The sequence below is a fragment of the Eurosta solidaginis genome, chromosome 4 (genome assembly GCF_040869045.1).
Source record: "Eurosta solidaginis isolate ZX-2024a chromosome 4, ASM4086904v1, whole genome shotgun sequence".
NCBI classification, from domain to species: domain Eukaryota; kingdom Metazoa; phylum Arthropoda; class Insecta; order Diptera; family Tephritidae; genus Eurosta; species Eurosta solidaginis.
Window position 1 is genome coordinate 105843095 of NC_090322.1, and position 24482 is coordinate 105867576.

At 37.3% G+C, this 24482-nt stretch overlaps 2 protein-coding genes across 5 annotated transcripts in view; one reads left to right on the forward strand and one right to left on the reverse strand.

The window, feature by feature from the left end:
* The window catches only part of LOC137250097 (uncharacterized), a 198918-nt gene that overhangs the window by 4996 nt on the left and 169440 nt on the right, over nucleotides 1–24482 (reverse strand). The window lies entirely within an intron of this gene.
* beta-Spec (spectrin beta chain) overlaps nucleotides 14708–24482 on the forward strand; it is a 152764-nt gene continuing 142989 nt past the window's right edge. For 2 of the 3 annotated variants that reach the window (XM_067782377.1, XM_067782379.1), the window contains exon 1: nucleotides 14708–14863. The gene's annotated coding sequence lies outside the window, so the exon portion shown is untranslated. Of the gene's footprint in view, nucleotides 14864–14952; nucleotides 15091–24482 lie in introns of those variants that run through there. The other variant, XM_067782378.1, reaches the window with a different exon arrangement.

The following is a 24482-nucleotide window of genomic DNA, read 5'->3' on the forward strand; positions in this document are numbered from 1 at the left end:
CTTACCAATGGCACCCAAACACTGTGGGAATCCAATTGGAAGCCATGAACACACTCTTCAATAGTTACTCTACTTAATGGAAGGTGGTTCAAGTATTTAGGTTGCAACACCTGCCATACTTCCTTACAGAACTTCAGAAGTACTGTGCAAACAGTGGATCTTCCCACTCCAAACAAATTGGCTATACTTCTATACTCCGATGAGGAGCCAAGTGAATATAGTGCAATCGCCACTCTTTTTTCCAAACAAATTGTATTCCCGAAATTTGATTTCTTCCTCTGTAGGTTGCTCAATTCACTACACAGATTTTGAAGGCACTTCTACTCATTCGGAAATTTTGCTTAAAAAACCATCATCCCGGCACTGGCATTCCACTTCTCAAAAAGTGCTTCCTCTACCCTAAAAAGTAAGTATATTTCTAAATGTTTTAAGTCTAATCTTCTTTATTTTTTACCTCTTGTCTGGCACAGGATCTTTGATTTGCAAAAACTTCAGTCTGGACCTACCCGCAAATAGATATTTGAGCCTTTTGGTACCACATCAACACTTTAAAAATATTTGCACGTTTTTTTTAAAGTTCTTAAATTGCAGAATTCATTTCTGCAACTTTTACATAATTCGCAACAAACGAAAAATATATTTTTACAATTAATAAAATTAATTTAATTTGCCGCATTTTTAGATATTTTTTAATGTAAACAAAAATCATATGATTCGAACTACAATACCATATGTTTCTAACTTTGGTAAATGCATTTATAAAATGCCGCAGCATGAACACTCTTCGAATTCTATGCTCGAAAATGCAAAATGCTGCTTTTAAAAATTGAGCATGAACATCATATTAGACTCCCTTTACAAATGGCTATGAAATAGAAAGTTATTGGATAAATCCAAATATATGATATTTTGCAAAAATCAAAGCAATGGGTGCCAATAACCTAAGCAATATTACTCTGAAGATAAGAAACGTTGAAATTCAGCAAGTAGACAGGATCAAGTACCTAGGAGTCTTGATCGACAAAAACCTTAGATTTGGAGAATACATAAGTTATTTAGAAAACAAAATTGCAAAAAAATTGGTTTTATGTACAGAACTTGTAAATATATTAGTTAACGACACAAAATATTAGTGTATCGATCAATTATTGAACCGCACTTTATTTATTGTCCAACAATCCTGCTATTAGCAAATGACACACAAATAAAAAAAACTGCAGATAAAACAAAACAAGGCAATGCGATTAATTTTAAAATGTTCGCTTAGAACACCAAAAACTACAATGCTAAATATGTTAAACTGGCTCAGAGTGTAAAACAGTCGATATATTATTTTACATTGAAATTTATACATCATATGAAATTAGGAATAACACCGAATTATCTGAACGGGAGAATACATTTCAATCATGAAATACATAACTATGGAACTAGAAGCAGCGGAAATATAAGACTGCCTAGAGTAAGAACGGAGTTCGCGAAGAAGACTTTAGAATATATAGGTTATAAAATGTACAATGGATTACCAAATGCGATAAAAGACTGAAAATATTAATAAGTTTAAAGCAAAATTATTTGTATACTGTAAGTCATTAAGCATGCAATGTAAAAAATTTATTTATATATATATTTTTTTTACCTTGAACTAGGTTTTAAAGACCGTAAATAAATAAATTATTATTATTATTATTTTTTTTTTTTCCATATCATATAACATTAATGATCGCCATTCGTTGTTAAGACTTTCCATGGAAGTCTTGTGAAATGGAAAGCTTTAAGTTGAATCGTTTCTTAAAGCGTAGTCATTGGTGCCGTTTGTCGTATCGCTGTAGTCGTATCCCTAACCCTGCAAAAATCGTGTGACCAAAAACGCACACAGACACACGAATTTTTGACAGGGGTGACGATTTGGAATGAAAAATTCTCCAAATGAAATAGCCTGTTGACAAATTTAGCTTTCCCACAATGTATCGTGCTCTCTCGCACCTATTATTTTTATAGGGATAGCAAAATACGTCATTTTTGCGTGCAAAAAAATGGAATATCTCCGGAAAGATTTAAAATTAAGAGGGAGTTCTCCAGATCACAAATATATATATTTTAAGGTGCGCAAACTTATAATTTAAAAGTTATTTGGTGGTAAACTTTGCAAATTTCTATACAAATTTTATATGTGTATACGTATATATATGTGGCAACACAGCTTTGTAATGTCATCAATAAAATATATATATATATATATATATATATATATATATGTTGCTACAAAAGCGCGATTGATTTAATAAAAACATTTATAAATTGTTTTTGTTTTTATCGGCCTATTGATAAATCATTCAAGGTTCGAATCGAGCTCAAGGCCAGAACAATAATTTTTTTCTAATGATAATTATTGTTATTTTTTAATTTTTCTAAATTTGAAAAATTGTATTTTGTTTTTGGAATAGTAAGTAGAAAATTTTTCAGACAACCTGCCATAGCTGCGCAGATAGATCCATTTCGAAGGGTGCTAAGCCTTCATCATCAGTACGCTTTAGGCATGCTGCGCTAACCATTTAGCTATACAGCGGTGGTTTGTTTGACTGGCAAATTTGCTACTTCTATTCCTTTTTACCAACTATATTTATTCAGTGTTGCGCCATCTGGTGCAAATCACTGATAATGCTGGATTTTTGTTTATTGTCAATTACTTTGTTTGACATTCCCAAGTGCTCATGGTTTATTAACTATTGTTTTTGTTTTTATCGGCCTATTGATAAATCATTCAAGGTTCGAATCGAGCTCAAGGCCAGAACAATAATTTTTTTCTAATGATAATTATTGTTACTTTTTAATTTTTCTAAATTTGAAAAATTGTATTTTGTTTTTGGAATAGTAAGTAGAAAATTTTTCAGACAACCTGCCATAGCTGCGCAGATAGATCCATTTCGAAGGGTGCTAAGCCTTCATCATCAGTACGCTTTAAGCATGCTGCGCTAACCATTTAGCTATACAGCGGTGGTTTGTTTGACTGGCAAATTTGCTACTTCTATTCCTTTTTACCAACTATATTTATTCAGTGTTGCGCCATCTGGTGCAAATCACTGATAATGCTGGATTTTTGTTTATTGTCAATTACTTTGTTTGACATTCCCAAGTGCTCATGGTTTATTAACAATTGTTTTTGTTTTTATCGGCCTATTGATAAATCATTCAAGGTTCGAATCGAGCTCAAGGCCAGAACAATAATTTTTTTCTAATGATAATTATTGTTATTTTTTAATTTTTCTAAATTTGAAAAATTGTATTTTGTTTTTGGAATAGTAAGTAGAAAATTTTTCAGACAACCTGCCATAGCTGCGCAGATAGATCCATTTCGAAGGGTGCTAAGCCTTCATCATCAGTACGCTTTAGGCATGCTGCGCTAACCATTTAGCTATACAGCGGTGGTTTGTTTGACTGGAAAATTTGCTACTTCTATTCCTTTTTACCAATTATTTATTCAGTGTTGCGCCATCTGGTGCAAATCACTGATAATGCTGGATTTTTGTTTATTGTCAATTACTTTGTTTGACATTCCCAAGTGCTCATGGTTTATTAACAATTGTTTTTGTTTTTATCGGCCTATTGATAAATCATTCAAGGTTCGAATCGAGCTCAAGGTCAGAACAATAATTTTTTTCTAATGATAATTATTGTTATTTTTTAATTTTTCTAAATTTGAAACATTGTATTTTGTTTTTGGAATAGTAAGTAGAAAATTTTTCAGACAACCTGCCATAGCTGCGCAGATGGATCCATTTCGAAGGGTGCTAAGCCTTCATCATCAGTACGCTTTATGCGGCAGTTACCCACCGACGTGTGCCGTACGTAAGGACGTTTGTCGTACGAAGCACGTTTGACCGAACTCTCAAGCCCGTAGGAATCAATGTGTGCGTCTGTGTACATGTACATATCATATTTGTGTGTGTATTGTTTACAGATAAGAACTGTTGCCATTGACCATTTTGCATGTATGCTTATAGAAACACCAACTTTTTCCAATTTAATTTTTGATATTGTAAAAGGCCGGAATACGTATTAAATAAGTATAAATAGATAAAATATTTATAATCAGCACTTTTACATAATTATTTCGAATTATTTTCACAATTTTTCAAACTTTAATTAGGCGTTTTTGCATCAAATTGCAAACGGTCAAAAATTAGCGTACAAAAGTTTACTAGGCAACTCTGTCTAGTGAGAGAGCGATCAGCTGACACGTTCTTACGGAAAAAATCTAAATTGTTTTGATTTCTACGTTCCGGGCTACGTACGTACGGGCGTTGCACGTCGGTGAGTTTTCGTTTACATTGCACACTCATAAGATAGGTCGTGTCAGCTGACACGTTTTTGGTACGTACGTTCGTGAGTAACTGCCGCATTAGGCATGCTGCGCTAACCATTTAGCTATACAGCGGTGGTTTGTTTGACTGGCAAATTTGCTACTTCTATTCCTTTTTACCAACTATATTTATTCATTGTTGCGCCATCTGGTGCAAATCACTGATAATGCTGGATTTTTGTTTATTGTCAATTACTTTGTTTGACATTCCCAAGTGCTCATGGTTTATTAACAATTGTTTTTGTTTTTATCGGCCTATTGATAAATTATTATTATTATTATTATTATTATTATTATTATTAAGACACAAGTAAGACAGAGTCTTTTAACGTGCCACATTTCATTTGATACAATACTTTCTTAAGATTAAGGATTAGGGATAAATGACTTAAATATACAAGTTATTTGAACTTTAAAATAAATTTCAAGATACATAGATCAATAGCCAAATAAACATAAAAGGAATAAAGGAGAACATAGAGAAAGAAGGAAAGAAAGAAAGGGTGTATTCAATATTATTAGGTACACATGCAGAACTTCAGTGATATCATAAGTTGAGTTTTGAATAATAATGGTATAAAAGTAGCATTCGATAGTATCTGATAATCACAATTGTGAAACACCCTGTTAAATTTAAGATTGGGATTGAATAGCCAGTTTGAATTGCCGTGGATTTGCTACCATTTTTAATTTGTTAGGCAGTGAGTTCCACAACTGAATGGCTCTAACGAAAAACATTCTTGAGGTAGCCGAATATTTAAAGTGTGGTACTATAAGATTGCATGTTCTAGTTGAGTGTGCAAAAGTTAATTTTGAGAAGAGATAACTCGGACAACGGGTATGGATTAGCTTATGTATAAATCATTTAAGGTTCGAATCGAGCTCAAGGCCAGAACAATAATTTTTTTCTAATGATAATTATTGTTATTTTTTAATTTTTCTAAATTTGAAAAATTGTATTTTGTTTTTGGAATAGTAAGTATAAAATTTTTCAGACAACCTGCCATAGCTGCGCAGATAGATCCATTTCGAAGGGTGCTAAGCCTTCATCATCAGTACGCTTTAGGCATGCTGCGCTAACCATTTAGCTATACAGCGGTGGTTTGTTTGACTAGCAAATTTGCTACTTCTATCTGCGCAGCTATGGCAGGTTGTCTGAAAAATTTTCTACTTACTATTCCAAACACAAAATACAATTTTTCAAATTTAGAAAAATTAAAAAATAACAATAATTATCATTAGAAAAAAATTATTGTTCTGGCCTTGAGCTCGATTCGAACCTTGAATGATTTATCAATAGGCCGATAAAAACAAGAACAATTGTTAATAAACCATGAGCACTTGGGAATGTCAAACAAAGTAATTGACAATAAACAAAAATCCAGCATTATCAGTGATTTGCACCAGATGGCGCAACACTGAATAAATACAGTTGGTAAAAAGGAATAGAAGTAGCAAATTTGCCAGTCAAACAAACCACCGCTGTATAGCTAAATGGTTAGCGCAGCATGCCTAAAGCGTACTGATGATGAAGGCTTAGCACCCTTCGAAATGGATCTATCTGCGCAGCTATGGCAGGTTGTCTGAAAAATTTTCTACTTACTATTCCAAAAACAAAATACAATTTTTCAAATTTAGAAAAATTAAAAAATAACAATAATTATCATTAGAAAAAATGATTGTTCTGGCCTTGAGCTCGATTCGAACCTTGAATGATTTATCAATAGGCCGATAAAAACAAAAACAATTGTTAATAAACCATGAGCACTTGGGAATGTCAAACAAAGTAATTGACAATAAACAAAAATCCAGCATTATCAGTGATTTGCACCAGATGGCGCAACACTGAATAAATATAGTTGGTAAAAAGGAATAGAAGTAGCAAATTTGCCAGTCAAACAAACCACCGCTGTATAGCTAAATGGTTAGCGCAGCATGCCTAAAGCGTACTGATGATGAAGGCTTAGCACCCTTCGAAATGGATCTATCTGCGCAGCTATGGCAGGTTGTCTGAAAAATTTTCTACTTACTATTTCAAAAACAAAATACAATTTTTCAAGTTTAGAAAAATTAAAAAATAACAATAATTATCATTAGAAAAAAATTATTGTTCTGGCCTTGAGCTCGATTCGAACCTTGAATAAAAACATTTATAATAAGTGAAAACAATGCAAAAATGAAATGTGAAATATGCAAAAATGCAGTTTAATTTTATCGTTGCCAATTTATATAGATATGTATGTGGATTAAGGTTTTGAAAGATGTGTAAATTGTAATTTAAAGTGCTATAGAAATTTGCTAAATTTGCAAACTTTAACAACAAATAACTTAAGTTATAAGTTTGCGCACTTTAAAATATATATATTTGTGATCGGGAGAACTCCCTCTTTCATTTGATACCAAGTTTTACCCCGAACTCGGGGGGGGGTGCTATTTTAAAATTTTCCCAGTCTTTAATATACAATGATTTTTGCTGTTTATTTCGACAAAAAATTTTGATTTGATTTTTATGCTCATCGAAAGAATTCACAATTATAAAGCACCATGCCGCGAATTATGATAAAAGGTGGTGTGTGGCGAAACACTGAGGTAAGCATTTGACGCGACTGGTTACTCTTGGCCGTTTATTAATTAATTGATAACTTTCAGGATGAAATCCTCAAAGCTGCTGTAATGAAATATGGCAAAAACCAGTGGTCACGTATTGCATCACTGCTGCACCGCAAAACTGCCAAGCAATGTAAGGCACGCTGGTACGAATGGCTTCATCCTAGCATAAAGAAGACAGAATGGTCACGGGAAGAGGATGAAAAGTTTTTGCATTTTGCCAAATTAATGCCAACGCAATGGCGTACAATTGCGCCGATTATTTCAGAGGGTTAACTGGCACCAATTGTTCACACCAAATTGTTAGGTACAGGATTCTCCACGGGTAGGTGAGGTTGGCAATCACAACCCCTTGAATCATTTTGGTCGGCAGGTATGCCGCGGATATATTCTTGGCACTTGTTATTGATTGCTTTTAAGCTGTTTAACTCGCTTAGATCTGGGTTGTAACTAATTACTATTAGTTGATTTAGAAGTTTTTTACTTAATGTAATAACACTTATAAAATTTGTCTTCATTTTCTTCATTTTTTTGTAGCTAAAACTCCATTCTCATCACCAAAGCGTACACCACTAACAAGTGCACATAAAACCAATCGTTTTGTAATTTCTATGAAACCAGTGCCAAAATTGGAGTTATTTAAGAAACCTCAAACTGCTATGCCATCACGTCTCAAAGAATATACCCAGCGGCTCTGGGACTGGGCCCTTTCTGCCTCTTTAAAGCAGGCTTGTCGCCTTCCGCCGAACGTTGCCTTTTCATTCTGCCATTCGACGCTTGTTCCTCCTCATACCGGTTGCAGAACCGAGGGTTTCTCGCAGCAAACCTTTTGAACTGCCTTCGACCTACTTCTACCGCCTCATGAGCTCATGCCAAGCGCTCGATCTCCTCTTCTGTTGGGTCCAACACTGCTCCCAAGCGTTGTACAATTCTTAGTACTGCACAGTACTTCGAGAGAGATCTTTGCTCCATACCCTTCTCCACTATTCTACTCCTTTTTCATTTGTGTGCTTCTCCAACACGGAGTTCATTGAATCAGCACTACTCTCGCTTCCCGAGTCCGACGCATCGCTTAATGCGTATTTGTCGTCCTTGGCTTGCGGCTCATTCCTCTTCTTATCATCGTCCTTATGAAAATTAGGTAATGAGTCGTTCATCTTGGTCGTACGAAGACCAGCCCGACAAGGCGGGCTCAGCGGTCCAGTATTATATACGGGGAAAGAACCGTCAGCCACAGCAGCGCCCCTTACTGTGGTAAGGCCATCAATACTTCCCGAGGTGGTCCGGTATCGGGAAGGCTCCGTTCGAATACAGCCGAATTTATCCCCTGGCTACAAATCGTCCAATAGGCACGGTCCGCATAACACCCTGGATTAGGGGGTTGGCAGTTTTGGTCACCGACATCCCGCCGCCCTCCTATGAGGCGAAACGGCGTAGATGCCAGACCTAAACAGCTCCTCCTCATAGTCGGGCGCTATGGAGATCGGCTAAGCCCTCACACCAACGACGATTTTCGTTACAATTGCTAGTGCATGCTCTTCAAGATGTAGATCCTGATCGAAAGTCACACCCAAAATTTTAGGGTGTAAGACAGTCGGTAGGGTAATGCCATATGGTCGACATTTGGCGCGGGCGTTTTAAATAAGGTCACCGATGATTTGGTTGGTGACAATATCAGGTTTCGCGAGGCGACAAAACTGGAGAGATTGGGGAGATAGCTGTTTATTTTATTACAAAGCTCCATCGATGTAGGAAACAATAGCATAGGCGTAGAAGCAATAGTAACTCCTGGTGGTTAAGGTAGCTATTGATATTAGAAGTTAAGCAGAAGTTTGAATATGAGTTTTTTTAAGTTATAGCAAAAAAAGCGTTGAGGATTTTTAATATCTTACCAGGTACCTTCGTAAATGTTTCTAAGAATGAAGAATAAAACCTATTCAAACTCAATTTTCACCAGTACAAAGCCGCTGAGACTTCGCTATACTTTACCATACAATACGTTACCCCATTTTAGCACAACTATAGTTTTTTGATTTTATTAAATTTTATAAAATGTTTCTTCCTCTACAGTTCTATTTCGGTTTTGGATGGTAAATATGGCTTTCGCATTTTCTCCATCAATAACTGTGAAAAGGTGGAAGAAATCTATGCGCGGAAATCGCAACACATTATCTTGGTCGAGCGTTTCTTCAATAGCTCTCTAGTGGTGATGGTGACAGCAGAGAAACCCAACTGTTTACAAATTTTGCACTTCAAAAAGAGTCAAAATATCTGCCATTGCGTCTACGGCTCAAATACCCACAGTATATGAATGAATCGATTGCACCTAATTGTCTGCCTAACGGATAGTATACATATTCATCAAATCGAAAATATTGCACCAAACGAACTGAGTCTGAATACTGAAACAGTACACATATTCAAAATCGATGAGGAGGCTGTGATGATGGTATAGGGTGAGTAGTTGAATAACATACGAAAACCACTTTAACCCATCTATATATTTGCTTTACAGCTAAAGCTTTACAACCAGCAAAAATTGCTGACGCCAAGCAATTGGAAAAGGCAGTGAAGCATTCATCACACTGTACGGATGGTGTAAAGTTAGAAACTGCTGTTGTAACAGCTGCCACCGACACAACGGTCATCTCTACTTCGCCGAGTAGCGGCTCGTCCGACTATCTATCGAAGGCAGTATAATCATATCTTTTGCCAACACAGGTTAGCGATGTGCTTGCACAGGAAAAGATTTCAATTGGAAAACAAAAACCAATTAAGAGAGTTTATTTATTATTAAAGTATTTACTTTTCTTTATATCAACAGTATTAATTTAAGTTGCAATATCACGTACATATATAATAAGGGATGTGATACGATTGCTGTCGGAATTAGATTTGAAACCAATTAATACCCCTGCTAAGGGTTGCAGAATTATTGCTTGAATAATTAGATTTAGAACAATAATAAGTCTGACTTAATTACAAGTCGTACATTTTTAAGTTCATCAATTACGACAGCAATCGGATTCCACGGCACCTTTGAATATTCTTGATCTGAAAAAAGAGTAAACCTAATCTGAATTTCTACTAAGCCAAAGAGTATATATTTGTTAAGAGGCGTCACTCGATACTTTGTTGTTGCCAAAGCAACCCTGTCATGTCGAATGTGATTCTCAAGGAAGTTTTGTTTAGTTTTTTTTAATTGAATCCTATATAGTTATGCGGTAAAGTGACTTTGCATAATTACGATTTTTGGAAAGAGAATTAATTAATTAATTTAATACAATCAATCAAATAAACACAAATACCCCACGAAAATATATAGAAGGCGTTTTTATAAATACATCTGATAAAAAAAACCAACGACTACCTTGAGAAAACATCGAGTAATTTGCTTTGGCAACAACAAAAGTATCGAGTGACGCCTCTTGACAAATATATACTCTTTGACTAAGCTTTAAGTTGTAGATTATTTAAATAATTGGAGTTTTTTCTGAAGCTTAAAATTATTTTCTGTTCGCTTGGAAAACAAAACCAATAAGGCGAGTTTATTTATTATTAAAATTCTTACTTTTCTTTTTTATCAACTGTATTAATTTAAGTTACAATTTCATGTACATATATAATAAGGTATGTCGTGATACGATTGCTGTTGGAATTAGATTTGAAACCAATCAATACTCCTGCTAGGGTTTCAGAATTATTGCTTGAATGATTAGATTTAGAACAATAATAAGTCTGACTCAATTACTAGTCCTACATTTTTTAATTCATATTTTACTTTATTACTTTCAAATTCAATTACGACAGCAATCCGATTCCACGACACCTTTGAATATTATTCTTCATTTGAAAACAAGGGTAAATCTAATCTGAATTTCTACTTAGCTTTAAGTTGTAGACTTAAATTGATTCAAATAATCAAATTTTGTATTCGAAACCATGTAAACAACTCAAATTATACATAAATATAACACACTTCTGAATTGTCCAAATGTAAAGTTAGCTGCAGCAGCAATATAGCTCAAAGCCATTAATATATTTTTATGTTATTATTAAAGTACTTACTTCCTTTTTATATTAAATGTATTAATTTAAGTTGCAATTACATGTATATATGAGGCTCCAAGATGCAAAACCAGATGAATCCATGATATTTAAAACTTAGAAAAGCACAAAAAAGCTGAAATTTTTAAAACTGCTATGAATTTTCAATAACGGTTTTTATAATGTTGGCTAGGCAATATTGTCGAAATTTAAATATTTTAAAATTTTTAAATACAAATCTGGTTTTGCATCTAGGGGCCTCATATATTCTTTATTTGGGAAAAAATGACTAAATCTAATGATATGCTTTAAATGAATGTTTATATGATATGTTATGTTTGGTTATTATATTTAAAAATAAATATTGAAAATTCAATTTTTTTGGTTGGTATTTTACTCATGTGGCTGCTCCAGGTAAAGTAAATCGGCAGGTAAAATTCAAGTTATATGGCGGTTATATAAATGGTAAACCGCAGTAAAAATGATTGTCAAATGACTGGAAAATGTAGAGTGAAATGACCGAAAATATGACCGCTATTTAACGCGCATTGTGACGTGTGTGAGCAGAACAGTGATATGCTCACATCCTATAAGTGGGTGGGGAATGCACAATCACATAAATAGGTACGAAATGGGAAAAAAGTGTAAAAAAGTTACCGACGCCTGAACAAACGTGACCAAAATTTAATAAGGGGCGTGACCGCACAATGACGGTCAAATGACGTGGAGCGTTTTTGCAGGGAACGTAACCCTATACGATACATTGTTATCGACTAATGGCGCCTTAATCTAAAAATCGTGAAAATTTCATAAAAATGAAGAAAACGTAAGAAATTACAAACATATTCCACAAAAACTAAGTCTCTTAGTCATAACGTATCCAAAACAATGTATAAAATCTACAAAAAGTTACTAAATTCACCAACTCAAATTTTTTTAAGTTATGGATATGGTGAAACCTAAAAACCAATTGGTTGGCTATGGTATGGTTACGACCTTAGCGTTACGATGTGGCACCAATAATAAGGTCGTAACCGTATCGTAGCGAACCAATTGGTTTTTGGTTTCTCGCCATATCCATAACCTAAAAATATTTGAGTTGGTGAATTTAATAACTTTTTATAGATTTTATTCATTGTTTTGTATAAGTTATGACCAAGAGACTTATTTTTTTGTGGAATATGTTTGTAATTTTTTGCGTTTTCTGCATTTTTATGAAATGTTAACGATTTTTAGGTTAAGGCACCAATAATCGATAACAATGTATCGTATAGGGTTATGTCATGTTTCTGCGACCTTTTCTGTCGTGTATGGTGGTGTTTGCCAGTTCGCGGAAATGTTCGCCAAAAATCAAAATATTTTAATTTTTGGCGAACATTTGCGCGAACTGTTCGTGCGTGTATGGCGAAATAGCTCATAATCAAGGGTGGGCATGAGCTTAGCACCTGCTAAGCGGCCATATACGTATACAACGAGCGAACGAAAAATGACTACTTCGTCAAAATCAACGACCAAACACATTTAGTTTGCTTTCGACGTCCGTACAATAAGGAGGTGTCGCACGCAATATTACCACAGAGAACGGTCGAAAAATACGTACATATGAATGAAAAATTTTCAATGTTGTCCCCGAAAAAGTGTTTTTAATTGTTTTGCATTTTTCAGAAGTAAAATATGGTAGTTTTAGTATTTTTAAACTGTTTTATTTAGCTTGACTTGACACGCCGTTGTGAACGAATTTTGTAATTAAAATTTAAGTAACTTTCCTATAAGGTACAAGCTTGAAACTTGAAATATAATATATTTCAAAAAATCGTATTTGTGGTCCGATTAGGCTCATATTTCATATCGCTTCATATAACGATTCCTAAGGAATTTCTTCTGCTTTCTTCACTGCTATAAGTTTCGCCTGAAACACGCTGTAGTAATCAGGCAGCCCGTAGGATCTATTTATTTTTGGACCAACTCAGTAAAGAGCAGATCCAATCCCTCCTATTAATTTGGAACCATCCGTATAAACGTGTATAGCACAGGGGTAAGGTTATTTACGCTCCTGTGGAGTAAAACGAAATGTCGACTTAAGCTTTGCTTGCAAATGAAGTTTATAATTTTCCCGCAAACTAAGCATTGTGGCCTATTGGCGCTATTTAAAACAAAAAAAACTCTACTTCCCATTCAATCTGAAACATTTTGCATTCATAAGTACGTACAATACTTTCGTATTGTACGACCAAACACTGTACCAAGACTGTGTGTGATACGTGCTTATTGTACAATCGCTGGAATCAAACTAAATAAATATTTGATTTTGCATTCGTGCTAGCCACGCGTTCGTGTATACTAACACATTCTCAATTTGGTAATCGTGTAAATGTAGTGGTGCCCACCTATGCTCATAATCGTAGTAATTTCTGAACGGAACAGACGTGCGCGGAAAAGTAAAATGGACAATAAAAAATTTCTGAGCGAATTTATTGAAATGTATAAATCTTTGCCATCATTGTGGCAAGTAAAAAGCAAAGATTATTGTAATAGAATTAAAAAGAATAATGATTATGCGACTTTAATCGAAAAATTAAAAGAAGTAGATCCTGATGCCACAAAGGATACAGTTATAAAAAAAAATAAGTAGTTTGCGGGCGCAATACAGACGTGAATAAAAAAAAGAGAGATAGTTTGAAGTCTGGTGCTGGTGCTGAAGATGAATATGTTGCTACTCTTTGGTACTATGATTTGCTATGCTTTTTGAAAGATCAAGAAGAACCTTTGGCAGGCGTTACCACAATGCAGGACGAAAATACAAACACATTTGAGGTAAGACAAATTTTTTTTTGCGATCTTCTCTCTTTTTTTTACGCTTAATTGCCACAGCGAGCAATATTGCTGCAGCACAATTGTTGTCCGTATTCATCGCTGTCTGAAAGAGAACTAATGTTCGGCCAAAGTTCGTATGGTGTATGGCCAAAGCTGCGAACAAGATTGCGGAATGTTCGCGGAAATGTTCGTGTCGTGTATTTGGCGCTTTACGTGCGTTACGACTACAGCGATACGACAAACGGCACCAATGACTCCGCTTTTAAGCTGGAGACATTGGTGCTTTATCGGTAAACGTATCGGTAGCCTTATAACAGCTGATTCGACCAACTTTATGAGAATCAATGCAATCGATTATTGGTGCCGCTAAAGCCGGAGTCATTGGTGCCGTATGTCGTATCGCTGTATCCGTATCCCTAAGGTAATCAGCTGTTTATCGTTACGACGGTAAACCAAAACACAATTGGTTGGCTACGATACGGTTACGATCTTAGCGGCACCAATAATCGATTGCATTGATTCTCATAAGATTGGTCGAATCAGCTGTTATACGGTTACCGATAAAGCACCAATGTCTCCAGCTTAAGGTCGTAACCGTATCGTAGCCAACCAATTGGGTTTTGGTTTACCGTCGTAACGATAAACAGCTGATTACGTCAGGGATACGGATACAGCGATACGACATACGGCACCAATGACTCCCGCTTTAATTCCCTTACAAAGCCAAATGTTAAATTTTGGGCTTTGGTGTAGAAGCGGTAGAAAATGAAAATGTGCTAAAAAGTTGGTAGATCTAACAATAAACTGGTAAAGTCCGTGCACTGGCTGGAAGCTCACTACAGCCGGTAATGCAGTTGCACTGTGTGAAGAGTGCATATACACAATTTTCCAATTCGCTCTAGTTGTCGTTCTACTGCTCCCGAGTTTTAATATTTTTGAAAAATTAAATGTTTGGGAAAAGTAATATTACTTTGAATAATACACGAAATTAATAATAAACGAAGTAGGAGGAAGGAATAAATTAACATAGCGGTACGTAGATTTAAATTGACTAGAGGAATTATGTAGTGCAACATACTGAAAAAGACAACGCCCAGGAAAGTGATAGAAGATTTGGTGGTACAATCGGAACACCGATGTGTAGTCGTCGAGTTGGTGTTTATAAAATTGTTCACTGTCATTGATGACATCACCCAGTTTACCCTTTTGACTAAAATAATATCAGTTGTCTTCAGCATATATTTCTCCGTATTGTCGAAGTAAGAGTAATAAAACTGCAGTTTTATCAGATTTGTTAATGCGAATTGAAAGTGATTACAATTTGCGTATCTAAAAAATTGTGTTGGCTATGATTTTAAGCTTAAGGGAGGTGGTTTAATGAAAGTGATATTCGTATAAACATACACAAATGTATTCAATAAGTTATCTAAAACAATAGTTTGTGCAGATTTAAAGTACGATTAGTAAGCCTACTCCAATCAATGAGAAACACAAATGGAAAGGCGGTGCCTCGCTTGTGAATTGGTGATTTATTTACATTCTACATTTAGTCTACAAATATGTATGGCTATGCAAGCATGTCCATTTTTGATTAGTACACAATGATCATTTCTATGATCTATGGTAGATTTTGAATTGCTGGTCACAATCTACTTAAAATTTTGAGATTGCCATAGATCTATTCACATATGTACATTTTAATATGTATATACATACATACATAGATGTGCAGTAATTTACTCAAAAATTATATTTTAGCCCTAAGGTTGATACAATATAAATTTTTGTTGAGATCCCACTTAGCTATTGATATTCCATTGTGCATATATTACGTAACTGACGCACACACGTGTATATTTACAAAAAGGTATGTCAGTAAACATGTATTATTAGGGCTTTTAAGTCATTAAACTAGGAACTATTAAATACAGTTCATTATTACAATTAATTTCTTAATTTTATTGAATATGCTGTCAGAATGCCAAGTGATTCCGATCAGCGTGATAACTAGCATTACAAACATACAAGTCTGGGAGGCACTCGTTCAAAATTCACCGGGAATTGCCCGGTGAATCCAGTACTCAAAGAACAGTACCCAAAACTTGCGGAAGAGGAACGCACACTCCCCAGGGAAACATGAGTGACTCTAGCTCAACTTCGATCTGGATACTGTAACGGGTTAAACTCTTACCTATCCAGAATCAACCCCGATACACAAAATGTATGCTTCTCTTGCAATGTGTCCCCACATGACACCAACCATCTCTTTAATTGTAATGTGGAACCAACGCCTCTCAAAGTGATTACAATTTGCGTATCTAAAAAATTGTGTTTGCCTATGATTTTAAGCTTAAGGGAGGTGGTTTAATGAAAGTGATATTCGTATAAACATACACAAATGTATTCAATAAGTTATCTAAAACAATAGTTTGTGCAGATTTAAAGTACGATTAGTAAGCCTACTCCAATCAATGAGAAACACAAATGGAAAGGCGGTGCCTCGCTTGTGAATTGGTGATTTATTTACATTCTACATTTAGTCTACAAATATGTATGGCTATGCAAGCATGTCCATTTTTGATTAGTACACAATGATCATTTCTATGATCTATGGTAGATTTTGAATTGCTGGTCACAATCTACTTAAAATTTTGAGATTGCCATAGATCTATTCACATATGTACATTTTAATATGTATATACATACATACATAGATGTGCAGTAATTTACTCAAAAATTATATTTTAGCCCTAAGGTTGATACAATATAAATTTTTGTTGAGATCCCACTTAGCTATTGATATTCCATTGTGCATATATTACGTAACTGACGCACACACGTGTATATTTACAAAAAGGTATGTCAGTAAACATGTATTATTAGGGCTTTTAAGTCATTAAACTAGGAACTATTAAATACAGTTCATTATTACAATTAATTTCTTAATTTTATTGAATATGCTGTCAGAATGCCAAGTGATTCCGATCAGCGTGATAACTAGCATTACAAACATACAAGTCTGGGAGGCACTCGTTCAAAATTCACCGGGAATTGCCCGGTGAATCCAGTACTCAAAGAACAGTACCCAAAACTTGCGGAAGAGGAACGCACACTCCCCAGGGAAACATGAGTGACTCTAGCTCAACTTCGATCTGGATACTGTAACGGGTTAAACTCTTACCTATCCAGAATCAACCCCGATACACAAAATGTATGCTTCTCTTGCAATGTGTCGCCACATGACACCAACCATCTCTTTAATTGTAATGTGGAACCAACGCCTCTAACACCCCTCTCATTATGGTCCACCCCTGTTGAAACAGCAAGTTTTCTTGAACTACCGTTAGAGGATATTGATGACAATTTGTGATCGGCCGCACCTATTGGATGGGGCGAAGCACTGCTACATCAACAACAACAGGCACTCGTTCAAGAGAAAGAACGCGTTTCCAATCCTCCAGTGCTCCCAGCATTGAGTACCAGAATTTGGAACAAATCTTTCAGGCATAATGGTATTTCATGCTGTCGGAAAGTATGAGCCTCAGATTAGCACAGCTCAACATGTATTGAGATGTTGAAAAGAACGTGTTTCCAATGTTGTTGTTGTTGTTGTTGTAGCAGTGCTTCGCCCCACCTAATAGGTGCGACCGATCACAAATTGTCATGAATATCCTCTAACGGGAGTCCAAGGAAACTTGCTGTTTCAACAATGGTGGACCATAATGAAAGGGGTATGAGAGGCGTTGGTTCTACGTTACAATTAAAGAGATAGTTGGTGTCATGTGGGGACACATTGCAAACGGGGCATACATTTTGTATGTCGGGGTTGATTCTGGATGGGTAAGAGTTTAGCCTGTTCCAGTATCCAGAACGAAGTTGAGCTAGAGTGACTCTAGTGAGTGTGCGTTCCTCTTCCGCAAGTTTTGGGTACTGTCCTTTGAGTACTGGATTCACCGGGCAATTCCTGGCATAAAGCTCCGACGCTTGCTTGTGGAGTTCACTGCGGACCTGCTTGTGCCTGCAGGTTCCGTATTTGCTCATAATGCTTACGGAGATGAATCCTTAAGACCCTAGGCGGTGTTGGCTCATCAATCAGACGTCTGTTGGTATGCCCCGGTTTCTGGGTATTCAACAGGAACTGTTTGGTTAGCATCTCATTTCTGTCCATGAAGGGGTGTATTCTCGCCTCATTATGTAGATGGTGTTCTGGGGACATAAGAAGCCAGCCTTTGGCGGTTCTGAGAGCAGTATTTTGACAGGCCTGTAGCTTCTTCCAGTGAGTAGTTTTTAGACTTGGCGACCGTATAGGGGACGCGTAGCATGCAATCGGCTGACCAATTGCTTTGTATGTGGTAATGAGCGTTTCTTTGTCTTTTCCCCAAGTACTGCCAGCAAGGGATTTGAGGATTTTATTACGGCTCTGGATTTTCGGTACAATTGCGGCTGCATGCTTACCAAAATGTAGATCCTGATCAAACGTCAAATCCAAGATTTTGGGGTGTAGGACAGTCGGTAGCGTAGTGCCATCGACGTGGAGTTAAAAATGGTCGACATTTGGGACGTCCATGTTGTAAATAAGGTCGCGGAGGATTTAGTCGGTGATAATTCCAGGTTTCGTGTGGCGAAAAAACTTGATAGATCAGGGAGGTAGCCGTTTATTCTGTTGCAAAGCTCATCGATCTTTGGGCCCGGGCCTGTGGCCATTATTGTGCAGTCATTGGCGTAAGAAACGATAGTAACTCCTTCTGGTGGTGAAGGTAGTTTTGATATGTAAAAATTAAACAAAAGTGGGGATAGGGCACCACTCTGTGGCACCCCTTGTTTAACTCTCCTTGGTTTAGATGTCTCATTTCTAAATTGCACCGATGCCTGGCGTCCACCCAGATAATTTGCGGTCCACCTTTTAAGACATGGGGGAAGAGTAGGCCCTTCCAGGTCTTGCAGTAACGTGCCATGGTTGACCGTATCAAAAGCTTTTGATAGGTCTAGCGCAACGAGTACTGTTCTATGGTGGGGGTTTTGATTTAAACAGCAATTTATGTGGGTGCTAATGGCATTTAGCGCGGTGGTAGTGCTGTGTAGTTTTCTGAAGCCATGCTGATGACAGGCTAGTGGCAAATTTGCCTTGAAATGGGGCAGGCAAATGGCTTCAAGCCTCTTGGCTACTGGCGATAGGAGAGATATCGGGCGATATGACTCCTATGTTAGCTGGTTTCTCAGGCTTTAGTAGCGGGACCACCTTGGCCATTTTCCATTTTTCGGCAATAACAAAGGTGGAAAGAGACAGGTTGAAGACATGTGCTAAATATTTAAAACCCTCATTTTCTAGGCTTTTAAGAATCGACATGGCTATGCCGTCAGGGCCCACCGCTTTAGATGGTTTAGCTTGACCGTTGGCATCCTCAACCTCTTTGGCGGTGATGGTAATATTTTTGTGCGCGTGTCTGTTGGCCCTCCGTCTAGCTTTCCCAACCGCAGAATGCATTTTATATTGTCGGCAAAACGCGCTCGCGCATTTTTTTGCATACGACAGCACTTTATGGCCAAAGGTGATGGACGGATTCGATAGGGACTTTACGGTGGACCAAAGCTTACCCACACCGGCAGAGAGGTTACAGCTTCTTATATGCTCCTCCCATTTCGCCCGCTTGTGTTCATCCACAAGCAATCTGATGTGTTGGTTTATGTCCCTTATTTGGGGGTCGCCAGTACCGAGTTGTCTTACAAGGTCACGTTCTCTCGCTAAATTTGCGGCCTCCGTCGGAAAGTTAGGCCGAATATCGGGAATTCTTCCGGTGGGAATAAAGCGAGCCGCGGCGGATTCAATGACCTTGAGGAAAGCACGCTCCCCTTGGCGAGCATCAGCCGGGATAGGGAGGGCAGCAAAGCGGACGTTTGTAAAGGATTTATATTCTTCCCACTTTACTTTTTTAAAGTTTATGAAAGTGCGCTTTTCTTTGACGATAAAGTGCGGTACGCTCGAGCGAAATAAGTATAGCCAGGTGGTCGGATGCCAATGTTACCATCGGCTGCCAGTTGACACAGTTTACGTGTCCTGCGCTCACGATTGATATATTCGGCGAACTGTGACAGCTTCCTACCATACGTGAGGGAGCGTCTCCGTTTATTGTGCCAAACGTCGTTTATTCTATTTGATCCGCCAACATCTCATCCCTACTTTCCGCCCGCAAGTTTGAATGCCATAGATGTTGTTGTTGTTGTGGATAAGGTTGCTCCCCGAAGGCTTTGGGGAGTGTTATCGATGTGATGGTCCTTTGCCGGATGCAGATCCGGTACGCTCCGGTACCACAGCACCATTAAGGTTCTAGCCCGACCATCTCGGGAACGATTTATGTGGCCACATTAAACCTCCAGGCCATTGCCTCCCTCCCCACCCCAAGTTCCATGAGGAGCTTGTGGTCGCCAGAGCCTCGTCTGCTAGTGAAACAGGATTCGCCGCGGATAGGTGAGGATGACAATTGGGTTTGGAGAAGCTATATATTGCGCTGGCAACCTGAAGGGTTGCACTACACAGCCCCTTGAATCTGGTATTTTAGTCGCCTCTTACGACAGGCATACCTACCGCGGGTATATTCTGATCCCCTAACCCGCTGGGAGAATGCCATAGATCGTGATGGGCATTGAAATCGGCTAAGATAATGCGATTGTTGCCAGTGTGTAAGGCGCTGATATTAGGGCGGTATCCACTGGGGCAACAGGTGGCAGGAGGGATGTAGACGTTGATGAATTCTAGGTTTGCATCGCCTGACCGGACAGATAAGCCTTGACGTTGTAAGACACTTTCCCTGCGGCCGATGTCAGGATAAAATGTATGATATTTAACAGAGTGGTGCCGCCTCCATTTCCGCTCTCGCGATCTTTTCTGTGGACATTGTACCCAGAACAGGTCTGCAGAGCAGAGCTTGCTGTGAGTTTAGTCTCTTGAATCACAGCAATGCGGATGTTGTGCCGCTTCATGAAATCGACTAGTGACGTGATGTTGTTGTAGCAGTGCTTCGCACCACCTAATAGGTGCGACCGATCACTATCTCCGTGATCTTCCCAGTTAATCCATTACAGTTTAACTGCAGAATACTGAAGTGCAAGGGGGGAGACGTCGTCACTCTGGGAGTAAGTGACGGGTGACTACGCCTGGGTTGTGGAAGGCTAGGACGCAACTGCTGTTGTGACCCTGGGACTGGACGTCCTTGGGTAAGCATTGGGGTACCCGGTGTATTTGGGTATGCGGCCTGGCAACATGGCGCAATGCAACCCGTCGGGGGTTGCCGTCGCGGAGACCAGAACATCTAGGAAACTGGCACCGTCCATGGCAGGAGCTGCATATATATTCTGTGCTGGCAAACGGTGCAAAGGGAGGTGGGACTAAGAGTATGTTTCCCTAACCTACACGATTGCTGCCGGAAAAGAGGGGGGGGGAGACGGGGGCAGGGGCTGATGCTCGGCATTGCTTCCGACACTACTACGGAGATTGTAGGTATGAGTGGGAGCAGCCGTATGAGTTGGTGGCGCCGTGGGGCGCGAGCAGCAGCGGGTACTTGTTGTGCCTTGCTGAGCAGCGGGGCTGCTGGAAGGTAGTGGGGGCGCTCTAAGGCGTAGACTACGGGACGCCCTAGGGCGTGAACACCAAGAAGCCACAAAAGATTTATAGAAGTTACGTGGACGTCTGGTCTTGGGATCTATCCCAGAACAACCTGTCCGATGCAACCATTACTTACACGAGACGCACTGACAAGAGTATGACCGTCCTAAAAAGATTATTTTCCGGCAGATGAAGCAAAACCATTTCTCAGGACCGGGGTCAGGAGACGGACCCGGATTGGGTTCTATACCTTTCCGGAGCAAGAGAATATGGAGCATGGGACGCAACAAATTAGATGGGGTTACACTGATAGTCCTTGGTCGGAAAAATCCCGAGTCGCTCCGGTACATAGAACCGACTGCCTTGGGAAGCGTCTTCATGCATGCAATCGGCTGGCCAATTGCTTTGTAAGTGGTAATGAGCGTTTCTTTATCTTTACCCCAAGTGCTACCAGCAACAGATTTGAGGATTTATTGCGGCTCTGGGTTTTCGGTACAATTGCGGCTGCATGCTCACCAAAATGTAGATCCTGATCAAACGTCGCACCCAAGATTTTGGGGTGTACGACAGTCGGTAGCGTAGTGCCATTGACGTTGTGGCGTTCCAAAATGGAAGCCTCCGTATCGTGTCCGCCTCGCGGCGTTACCTTTTCAACGCTCCTTCTTTTGGGAGGACGCCGCCTCCAAATTGTTGCCACTTTTAAGGTTTCAATAATTATACTAACAGAGGGGGCCTTCCCCAGGGCATCAAATATATTTCTTACTTTCAATAAAATGAAAAGAACTCAAAAATGTTTATTTCTTAGTTTTAATTTATTCGCGAAAGTTTGTACTATACACGATGTCGGTCAAAATTGGAATGGCCGCCCGTGTATATTTTATTTCTCTTTTTTCTTTCTATTGTGTGACGTTGGCTGCAGTTGTACTTGCCATGCGTGTTGCCACTGCGTGCGCCTGTCAAGTACAACTAAAGCCCCAGCCACATAAGATACCTTACTATCATGTTGCTAATGCTATATCACCCTTCCTTTGAAAAAAAGAGGAATTTGGCAAATTGATCATTTTTGCCACATTCTTCTTTTCGCATTCTATATAGTTAATTGGTTCCAATGAACGAATATATTAGGGTGTACCTTCCTTTTGAATTCGTTCATTAGAAGCAATTTTAAATTTTTATTGTTATCTAAATATTACATTAGGGTTTTTGAATTTTCGTTTATGTATTTTTTTTTCCCTTTTATGTACATATAGATTGTACGAATTTCCTCTTCTTACATTTATATTAACATAATATTAGAAAAAAAAAATTTTTACAAATTGTACATATTCAATTTAGTATAACGATTTGGTTTATATTAAATTTTTCATTTTCATAGGAAATAAATTTCTTAGATACTATTTAAATAGTTACCATTACATTATACATTAGTGATTATTTTTTGGTTCTGTAATTTTTGTTAATACAATTTAACTTTGAATTTTCATTTTCTTGATTTTACATTAGAAAAATATAAGTATATACATTTTAAATTAGTTTTTTTTTTCAAGATTTTTTTTTTTGTGTGCCTTCTTGGCTATTTAACAGTGCTTATTTACCTAACAATTAAATTATTAGACTATTTTGGATTTTTTTTTTATAAAATATTATTTTATTTTTATAAGTCGATTTTTGTGTACTTCTTTTTCCTTTTTATTTGTTTCATCAAAAATTGTTGCATTAGGCCCGTCTATTTTAGTTACCGTAAATGGACCTTGATATATATTTTCGTGTTTTTGATGAGGCTCTTTTCGTAAAAGAACCTTGTTGCCTACTTGGATAGATAACGGACGTGCCGTTTTATCAAAATGTGTTTTAGTTTGAATTTTATACTATGTTCAAACAGAAAAACAAATTGAGGAAATTTCGATTTGAATTGAGTGCTGTTCATACAACTCGATTTAGCTTACACAGTAGTAATTTGATAGCTGGTTGGCTCATCTCTACAGCAAGAACATACCTTTGTTCAGACTGTCAAAATTAGCACGCACATTATTAGGCGAATGAAATGGTATGAAAACACAAAACTTTGAAATTTTTGTGTGTTGTAAGAAAATGTGTTCAATGTTTTGGTTTCATTTTGAGTTTGCCATCTTCTTTTGACAATCCCTACTCCAGTGAAATGAAAGACATAAAATCAGCTGATAAGATGAGCCAACCACATAGTTCAACCATGCGTAACTGACGTTAAAATATACTCAATAAACACACTTTACAATGTTGCATTTGCAGTTTGAAACAATTTATTACGCAATTTTTTTTAAATTGGCAATTTATTATTACAATTTATTATATGACAAATTGCGTAATAAATTGCCCAAATAGTATAAATTGCCAATTTGGTGTCTGTTTGAACCTAGTATTATGCTTATTTATTAAATGTTTTGCCAATTCATGTGATTTTTGCATTCTAAATTTGACTTCTTTACTATAGTTTTCCACGTTATAAATTGGATCTATTTGTTCTTTTTTTAATTCGTGTGGCAATGTAGCCTTTTTCCCAAATACTAACTCAAAGGGAGTAAATTGGTTATTGAAAGCTGTATGTGTTGTTGTGTTATGGAAAAATGTGAAGTATTTCAGGTATGTGTCCCAATCGGAAAATGTTTCATCTAGGTATGCCCTTAAATATTCATTAAAAACTCTATGATTTCTTTCAATTGAACCAACCGTTTCATAGTGGTAGGCCGTTGAAAAATCATGTTAAATATTTAAAAGTTTGGTTAATTCGAAAAATACTTCATTTTTAAACTCTGTTCCTAAATCAGATCTAATGGATTTCATTATTCCGTAATTTAAAATGAAGGTCTCAAAAATTGCTGATGCTACTGTTTTAGCTGATTTATCTGGTATTGCAACTGTTACCAGATATTTACTTAAATCGCAAATCATGGTAACTGCGAACCTGTTACCATATTTGGATTCTGGTAAAGGTCCTATTGTGTCTATTATTAAAATATCAAACGGTTTGCAAGGTGTAGGTGTAACAACTAATTGTTCCTTTGTTTTAGGTTT